The 10,188-nt window shown below is 33.1% G+C and overlaps 1 protein-coding gene across 2 annotated transcripts in view; it reads left to right on the forward strand.

Annotated features, from left to right (window-relative positions):
- The first annotated feature begins 240 nt into the window (after positions 1-240).
- The window catches only part of LOC144962964 (ras-related protein Rab-3-like), an 83,617-nt gene continuing 73,669 nt past the window's right edge, over positions 241-10,188 (forward strand). The window contains exons 1-2 of one of the 2 annotated variants that reach the window (XM_078896445.1): positions 241-335; positions 3,527-3,622. The gene's annotated coding sequence lies outside the window, so the exon portion shown is untranslated. Of the gene's footprint in view, positions 336-3,526; positions 3,623-10,188 lie in introns of those variants that run through there. The other variant, XM_078896447.1, reaches the window with a different exon arrangement.

The following is a 10,188-nucleotide window of genomic DNA, read 5'->3' on the forward strand; positions in this document are numbered from 1 at the left end:
CCTTCCGATTCCCAATACCGAAACTTTATTTCTATAACAGGTCCATCTCGGCTATGCTATTAATTATTTTCCGGTTGCTGACCTTAATATTCAGAAAACTATTACGGATCAACATTTTTAGTTCATTTACAACACTGCCCATTCGCAACATGGGCGAATTGGTCGCCAACGGGTGAAAGTTGTTTTAAATGTCTCCCTTTCCCGTTACGGGAATTCTAGACAAACAAAAAGGACACGCCCACTTAATTTTTTATGGTGTCGCATCCGGGTCTTGATAATGTGTAAATTGATGATCATCACCGATAAAAACCATTGAAGTTGGGCATCTGCGACTGGTAAGTTGATACAATTGCGGTTTCGCTCTCAAAATAACCGATGTTTATTGCAATGAAATTATTTTACCGTCTCAGCATTATTGGTATTTTGTTCATTAGCAGGCAACACGAGTTTCGGTTAAATATTAATCATTAATCCAGATTATTTTTCATTACTTTGCATTTTCTTGTCTTGTTTATATTAGGCTTGTTGACACGGGAAAGTGAAACGAACACCCGAGACCGATTTGGGTGAGTAAGGCAGGTGATCCAGCAAGTCACAAATAATGTTTCCGATTTAAAGGTCTTTTGAAAAATGCAGTTGCATTGTGATTGTGTTCTTTCTGATGTCATCCTCTTGAATTACATTCATATTCTCATCTTTGAGTTACCTCCTCACGACCACGACTCACGCACAGTCTGGCACAGATCACAAGCACACAACTCGAGCTCGGGCTTTGGCTGGCAATACAAAACTACAACGGCAAACGAATAGACATACAAAAATACAAACACACTTCTCAAAAACGAGGTCCCAGTCTGTTAGAGCGATATCTAGGGTATCTAGGCTAGTGTTGCCTGCTATGGCTATGGCCACGGCTATAGCTGCTACTGCCACTGCCACTTCTTAGGCTTAGGCTTAGGTCTATAGCTATCTTAGTTGTATCCCTCAGACAATTTCGCTTTGACTTTGTTTACTGTTGTGACGTAATAATGATAAATCATGGTAAAAGTGTGCTGATGAAAATGATAATGACAAATTAATTAAAGAAAATCAAAGAAAAACAGTAAGAAGAAGAACAATGGTAAATAAACAAATCAATAAATAAGCTTTAAAAAAATAAAGGAAGGTAGCGTCAATTGCCAAGGACCTTGACAATTGTCAAATCGTCAATTGCCAAGGACCGTGTCAGTTCATCAACTACGCATGTGTACTTTTAACTGCCACGAAGTACCTTTAGTGTCACGAAGTGATGTATTGCCACAGAGTGATGTTATGTATTAATAATATTAATATTAATTAATACTCTCTTTTACTCTTCTTTCTCTCTCTGTGTCATTTTCTCTTTTTTTTCTGTATCACACACACTCTCTCTGTCATTTTCTCTCCCTCTCTGCCATTTTTTCCTCTGTGTATGTATTTCTCTGTCATTCCCCCCCCCCCTCTCTCTCTCTCTCTCTCTCTCTCTCTCTTATATTTCCTCTTTTTGTTACGGACCTTGCCAGTTGGTAGATCATCAACTATTTACTATTAATGCCACGGATTGATCTTGTTGCACAAATGTTTTACGTTAATTATTCCGTATTAAGACGATGTGCAGTATATTTCCTTTAAAATAAAGGAAATCTTACTTTTCTTTTTTAATCTAGGACATCTTGGCAGGGATTTGCCACTTCGTCCTTCTGTTTTTTTCCCCCCGCTGAATCCGAAATCAACAGTAATTTTTGTTTGATATTATTTTAACTCATCTTGGAATTCGTGAAAAGACATAAAAATTAAAAACAAATGCCAACAAGTGTTGACTTGATCCTTTCCACAACAATTGACAAGGAATGAATGAATGGCGAATGGAAGAAAAGAAAGTGACGGGGTTTGAGATTCGTATGCGCGCAAATCGAGGCTCGACTGAAATCACCACATGCAGCTGATTGAGGCCCGACTGAAATCACCACATGCGGCTGAAGAGTTCCAATTTGACTCCTTGGCAATTGATGAACCGTCAACTACCAAGGACTCACTCCTTGGCAATTGACACAGATAAAGTAGAAGTAAAACTATGAAGAAAGGAATTGAAAATTTTTAAAAAAGTTGTCCCCATTGAGATTTGAATCTAGGACCTTCCAATCAAGTGTCAAACAGCTTAACCACTATGCTACAGATCCACCCAACTTGTGGAGATATTTATCATGTCTATTTAGAAGAAATTTTTAATAATATGAATAATGTCACTTTTGTTTTGTTATATTTTAATATAAATTGCATATTAGTAGAAAAAGACCAAGGTTTAAAGATGTTTTCCTTTTTATAATTTTAGTAACTCTATTTTTGCGATTAACAAAATGCTGGAGTGATATTTAGTGTTATGTTAGGTGTTGCTCTATCAGAGTGATATCTAGTGTTGCGTTAGGCGTCCCTCTTTCAGAGCGATATCTAGTCACTTCGGGAAAAAAAAAAGCAGCATGCCTCCCCCCCCCCTCTCTCTCTCTCTCTCTCTCTCTCTCTCTCTCTCTCTCTCTCTCTCTCTTTCTCTCTCTCTCTCTCTCTCTCTCTCTTTTTCTCTTCCCTCCCCCCCTCTCACCTCCCTCTCAAACTCACACTTTACTATTACACCACAATGGATTACACAGCACTGGTAAAGGAGCGAGGTCCCCGTCGCCATCCTGCTTTTTTTTTTACACAGAGACTGAGTTGTCATCTTGGCTGTTCATGAGTTCTGAGTTGATTTTTAAAGAAATCACTGCCCTGCATTCTGCATTTGTCCCCTGATTCTACAGATTGAATTGTCTCCATAGTAAAAGAAGTTAGGAACGAGATCTTTCCTCACTTTGGACCACCTGTGTGGAATACCATATCATAGGGTATTCAAGAAGGAATTGCTTCCTCTTTTAAAAGTTTGTTTTTTTAGCAGGATTAATCAGTTAATTTAATTTGTTTTGGTAATGTATTCCGTATCCATGTCTGAAATGTCAAGTGCCTCATATCTTTGCAAAGAAGTATTGGTTATAAAAATATCATTTGTTTATATTATTAGACATCTCATGTCAGTTGTAAGTGTTAAACCCTTAATATTTTGTTTTTGAAATAACTTCAACATTTGAATGTGGAATTAGTTGTGCGTCTTTGTTGTTTTATTTTTTTAAAATTATTATTTTGGGGGGTTTTTTGTTGTTTTTTTTTTTGTGTTTGTTTTTTTTTGGTTTTAATTGACATGATATATTATATTACAAATTGCTTTTTTTGTTGATTTTTTAACATTGTTTGAATAGATTGGAAAGCAGCATGGAAAGAGGGCTTGAAAGGCTTCCTGTAAATTTTTTATGCAAACAAATCTGAGTTTCAAATTTATTTTGACCTTTTCACAAGAATTAGGTTTGAGGATATGCTCAAAGTTTTTATTATAATGATGGTCCGCATGAAAAGTACTATTTGTTAACCATAGCAGGTTTTTACATTTCAAACTTCTTTTTTGTTTTTTGGTATACCCCTTCAGATTAATTCAAGACATCCTAGGACATTAAGTTTGCTTGTTTTATTTTGCACCAACGTTCCCACTTTAGACAATTACAACAGCAACAACCACTAAAAGGTAAGTTCTAAAATTGCGATGCAACTATAACTTTCTGTTTTAAAAAACTTGTTATTGTTAAACCGTTTTTTTAAAGAAAGTATGTTTTAAATGTCATTTTAGACATCTTTGCTTCTTAATGTTATAACATTATATACCACTGATTAAGTTAGACATGTTCTTTTGAATGATACCCCACTTGCCATACTAATTATTTCATGGGAGTTTGAAATGAGTTGGTTTTTTTTACAAAAAATTGCTCACATGTAGGTTATGTTACTTTGATGATGAGGGAAGGAATCATCAGCTATCTTTGGAATTTTCTTATTTACAACAATTTCTATTACACTGCCTTTTGTGCGGCTGTGGTCTTGTGGTATGACACTCGGTTTCGGATCGGACGGTCCTCGCTCAGCACTTAGTTGAGTCTTTGGAAAAAGTTCTTTTTGAGTACCTGGCTTTTAACAGTGTTGTCTGTGTTGCTGTTGGTCAGGGACATTTATAGAGTGCTTTGAGCACGTTTAGAGGATTTTGTGTGTTATAAAAACTCAACTTTTTATTATTTAAAAGAAAATATATTTTGATCATATATGTCTAAAATTTTGCCCGTTTATTTCTATATGGAATTTTTACTTAGAGACCATTTTGCACTTTTGGTGCCTTGGTCGCAGTTTATGGATCATTTGTCAATATATAAAAATCATAAAAGTAAAAGTAAACAAATCAAAATCAAATTATTATTCCACCCCTCTCATTAGAAAACCCTATAATTTCTTAGTAAATGCGTAATCGTTAAATAATGATTTTGACGCGTTGAATAAATTTTTTATTCAACGGTTGCAGAATATTTTCGCACATTTTATTGGTGTGAAATATGGTGTCAATGTCAGCTGATTGGTAATTAAAAATAATCTTTTGGTGCGCATGAATACAAATCCAACGTTTTTAGTTTTGGGTCAAATTGTCATTCAAGCAGAAGGAGAAAGATACAAATTATGGTGAATCGAAGTATTACTACCATACCATTTGGTTACAAAATATCTAATAATATTACTTGGAGGGTTGGAATAAACTTATTCTTTCATTTCTTTGTATTTATTAAACCCGTTATATTTTTATCATACAATAACACATACTAGCAAGCTCGTTGTGTTTTTGGTCACGATAAAAATAACTCGTTTAGTAAATACAAAGAGGTGAAAGGATTGTATATTATTACATTATGTATTCAATGAAGTTGTAGTTTTTCAAAACATTTTGATTTTCTTGTCTTCAAACGCACAGCAATCAAACAATGTTTGTCCCGTTTCCATTCATGTTGAAATCATAAGATTTAATACTGTATTATCCCTATTGAGAGCTTGGTGCACTTTAAAGAAATGCTTTGAGGTAGATTGTATTAAATGGACATTTTAGATGGTCCACTGTCAAACACATTCCTGTCATATGCCATTTTGATTGTATATTACACCTATACGTCGGATGAGATAGTGATTGTATTGTTTGTATTTTTATACTTTAACTTCTATCCCAGCAATCTGTTTTCTTTCCTATTTTTTCCTCCCATTTTTTGAATGGTACCAAAAATGGTTTCGATTTAGGATTATAACATTGATGATGATGTAATAATGATAATTGTGATATTTAATAATAATGATAAAAATAGTAATAATAATAATAATAATGATAATAAAAATAATAATGATAATAATAATATCTAATAATATCTAATAATAATGATAATAATATCTAATAATAATAATATGTAATACAGTCAAAGCAGTTTAAAATAGACAACACCATTATATGCAGAAATCGTTCCAACCATCCAATTATGAGGATTGCTTTTATTATTGGAACAACTTACTAAGCATGTTTTAGCTGTTGCATTTTTAGTATTGTAGTAATTTAGTAAGTGATACAGAACTTTCTCACTTGCTTGTCTAAAAAATTTGTTTCCAATTTTCATGATATTAAATATTGTTTGCTTGTCGTGGTAAAGATTGCCTTTATATCTAACGAACACATATTTATATGAGGCTGTGATTACACTCATAACCCTTAGACATCCAATGTAAATCAAAGACACATGGAACTCCTCCAATCAAGTAATAATACAAAAAATAATGATGTGACCAATCAACCCACTGCCGAATCGTGCTGATCTGTGTTAATTCCCACAATACAGTAGTATGATAATTAAAATAAAGGAGTGCCTGTTCGTAATAGCCTATATTTCTCCGAAACTGGTGCGATTTTACTATTATTTTAATTAACATCGGTGCATCTTAACGGATCGTTTTTATGCACATTTGCAACCCACATCATCCATTATCTATGCTGTGTGTAGTCTCCATGTAGTTAGTACACGGAAAGCCTAATGTGTAGTCCATCGCAAAAATAGGTTCACAAAATTTTTATTATGATATCTGTATTAATAAAACTAAAATGATAAAACAAGCGCCGATGAGGTTTGACTGAAAACTACAAAATAGAAATAGCATTAAGAATAAAATAATCTTTTAGAAACACATGATTATATATCTTGATTAGCTAGGTGGCCCTGTGGTGTAGTGGTTAAGCTGCCAGACTCCAACCTTTAAGTTATTTGGTTCGAATCCCTGTGTGGACAATTTTTTTTAAATATTGAAAGAAACATCATTTTTATTATTGTAATTTTTTGTCTTTCTTTTTAAGAAAATTATCATTAAAAAAATTATATCTTAAATTTAAAAAAAATTATATATTTGTTAATTTATAACCTATGTTAATTTCCACAATACGGTAGAAGTATAATAGATGACTGTTATTCGTAATAGCCTTTATTTCTCCGCAAATATTTGGGTTTCTCCACTAGTAATACTAATAATGATAATAAAATAATAATATTGACGATTATGACAATAAAGTTGATACGAAAATAATAATAATAATAATAATAATAACAATAATAATAATACTAATAATAATAGTAATAATAATTATTATGATGATGATAATAATAATAATAATATTAATAATAATAATAATAATAATGATAATAATGAAACCATTGTTTATCCAAAACAATATTTGTGACAGAAGCAATAATTTGAAATGTATCTATATATCAGAATCGTTTTTCTAATTATTTTTTTCATTTGCTATCATTTTAAATATTAAAATCCCCCACTTATTATAAATCTGCTTATCAAATTAGATTCTGCGGGATGGTCTGTGACTGTATTCTTTAAAATAGATGTCATTTGCTTTAACTCAATTCCATAATCATCATATTGATGCCTCTAAAAACAAAGTCCACTTGATTCTATATACATTATATTGATGCCTTTAAAAACAAAGTCTACATTTATTTATTTTGTTATATCAGACATTCACAAAGAACCACATCACTTGCATGACATGATTTACATCGTTGATGGAAATTATTTTAGTTATTCCGTAGTAACCACTATGTCCTCTTCTGTCTCACAGCAGCCTTTTCTTTGCATGACCTGTCTTTGTAATGAGATCTGACGCACATACACAGGTACTCATGATATATCACTTTCTGTGTGGTGTGCTGATGTTACACTGTGTTTTGTTTGTAGCAGAGATTCTTCATAGAAGCGCCTCTGGTTGTTATCTAGTAACCTGAACCTGCTTTTTTGTGTTATTTTTTTTTTTTTCTTTCTAAATTTATATCATCAATGTTCTCTGTCCTGAATAAAGACAGAAGTGATTGCAATGTGTGAGGCCCTCTTGTAAAAATATAGCGTCATTTCTTAACTTTGCAAGTGTAATCTATTTGGGAGTGATCCTCTCACCGCATATAAAATGACCAGGTCAAAGTGATATAATAACTCTAATGTGAAATCAATTTGGATAGACATGTTGAAGAATCTCTGTTTTTAGTAAAAATATTTTTTTACTCTTTTTGACACTGGACTTTATTTACTAAGTAGTTTGATGTCCTCAATTGTGCAAAAGTCAATCAAGTTACCAATGGTGCAATATTTTGGAGCTTTCATTTCAGTTTCTTCGTTATGATTTAAAATAACTCGTATGTTATATTTCTATCTGCTTTTTTTCAAGTGCTACCTATTGTCTTATGATGGAATAGGTCAATATTAAAAAATTAAAATACTTCAAAATATTCCTGTTATTATATCAAGTCTGATTGTTGTGAAATTGATAGAACATTGTATTAGGTATTTGAAATGATAAGATTTTGAAATTTCGAATAAGTTTACAATGCATCTGTACGACCTAGGGATTGAGTTTGAAATTTCTGACGCAGGAGTTCAAGAATCTTATTAATATCTAATGACCTCACCTGTTTTACTTCTTGTCAAAACGTATTCTTTTTATTTTTAACAATGATTAGTTCTTAAATTCAACGATTTAACATTAATAATTATCATTGTGGTCACTATATTATTACGCATCAAAATCTATTTTTAGTAAAACAGATTGCGTGCATGATAAAAAAATTATTGAGCTGTTACGTTATTTTATTAACTATAGTAAAATCAGCAACAACTAATGGGATAGAATGGTCTTTTTTTTATATGTGCAATGGCTGAAAAGTCAAAAATAGTAAAAGAAAAATAACATTTTAAAAAAAAACAACAAAAAAAACAAGTATTAATCGAAAGCAACTGAGATGTGGTTCATTAGGTAGAATATAGAGAAGAACATGATCAGACCAAGTCAAATCAGAAAGTTCTTGAAATTACCACGTATTTATAGAATAACGTGGTAAACAGAACAATCGTATTATGATATTAAAGGAGATGAAAAGCTAAGGATGCTGACGTAGGAATCGCCGTAATTGACAAATGAAACTAACGCAATGAAGATCACAATAATTAATTTGATATGTTAACACTTTCGTGAGAATCTCCATTGAAAACGGCCGTGGATGCTCGTTCTAGAACAGGAAGCCTCTTACTTATGTTCCTCTCTCTCTCTCTCTCTCTCTCTCTCTCTCTCTCTCTCTCTCTCTCTCTCTCTCTCTCTCTCTCTCTCTCTCTCTCCCCCCCCCCCCCCCCTCTCTCTCTCTCTCTCTCTCTCTCTCTCTCTCTGTGTGTGTTTTGTATCCCAATCAGTCATCTCTTGAAGAGAGACTGACTGTCATATAGTGGACAAGGGCTAGTTAAACCGTGCTTTGGCTTCATTTCCATTACATCATTCCTGTTGGCCTTCCATGTGATTTTTCTTTGGGGGTTGTGTCGTCGCTGTTGTTGTTATCTGTTATATTATATGTTTTTTAGGGGAGATGGGGATTATAAATAATAATATTTATGCCCAGTCCCTCGCTGAAATGTTGTTACTTTGATGTGTTTTTCTCTCCTAGTTATTTCTAGCAAAGTTGTTTCAGTGCATGGACATGTTGCTGTCTGAGCCAACTGATGTTCTTTGTATGAACCAGTCTTCTTTCTTATTTTCGCGTGGCTTATAATCAAACGAACTCTTTATCCAAAATATTTAAATGTTGATCATCGGCATTGTTTAATTTTCATTCATGTTCTGTATTTAAAATAAATTCTATTGTTTAAATTTCTATTGAAATCCGCGGGCTGCTCATTCACGTTTCGTGTCTATTAGAAGGCGTATGTGTTTTATTCAACCAATGACTATTATAAATTGCATCATGCTGAATTACACGAGTATAAATGTATGCAATAACCTCTTCAATGTAGATGTGTTGTTGCTATTATTATTATTATTATTATTATTATTATTATTATTATTATTATTATTATTATTATTATTATTATTATTATTATTATTATTTTACTTATTTTATTTGTTAAAGTGAATATATATTTTATAAAATTATATATATAATATATATATATATATATATATATATATATATATATATATATATATATATATATATATATATATAAACCCCCCCCCCCCCCCCACACACACACACATACTCACACGCACACTCTCACACCCACCTCCAAGTTTTACTTGACAATGAGTCGTGTATTTCGTCCATTGGAACAATAAATAAACCGCCCACACCTAAATAATTCTCTCGTGCAGCCTAGATGCTTGTGAATGGAATGTGCGTGATTGGATACCGATTAGATTTTAAGAGTTAATATTGAAAAGCGGATTATAGCATTCCTTTCTTCTTCTTTTTTTTTTCACTGTGTGGAGTGGACAAGTGGGCGTTGCTGTTAATTATTCACTTTCATTGTAAAATCGTTCCCTTAGATGTGGCACTCACAGGAAATTGTGACTATGAAATGGTTCTTTTAGTGGGTCATGGTCTGCACAACATAATTTATTATCTTCAATTTGAGTTCCTCTTCCTCCACCTCCTCCTCCTCCTCCTCCTCCTACTCCACTACTATTATTACCGCTTCTGCATTCTCTGCGTTCTGCTCACCCACCCCCACCCTTCCTCTTCCTCCTCCTCTTTCTCCTCCTCCTCCTCATAGTCTACCTCAACATTCACCACGACTTCCACTACCTCTGTGGCCTTCTATATCGTCTTCCCTCCTCCCCTACCCCCACATTCACCACTCCTACCACTACCTCTTCTATCTTCTCTGTCTTCTCTCTCTCCTTCCTTCTCCTCTTCC

Source organism: Berghia stephanieae, chromosome 1 (genome assembly GCF_034508935.2).
Source record: "Berghia stephanieae isolate SIO BIC M18660-M18661 chromosome 1, UCSD_Bste_1.3, whole genome shotgun sequence".
In the NCBI taxonomy this organism is placed as follows: Eukaryota; Metazoa; Mollusca; class Gastropoda; order Nudibranchia; family Aeolidiidae; genus Berghia; species Berghia stephanieae.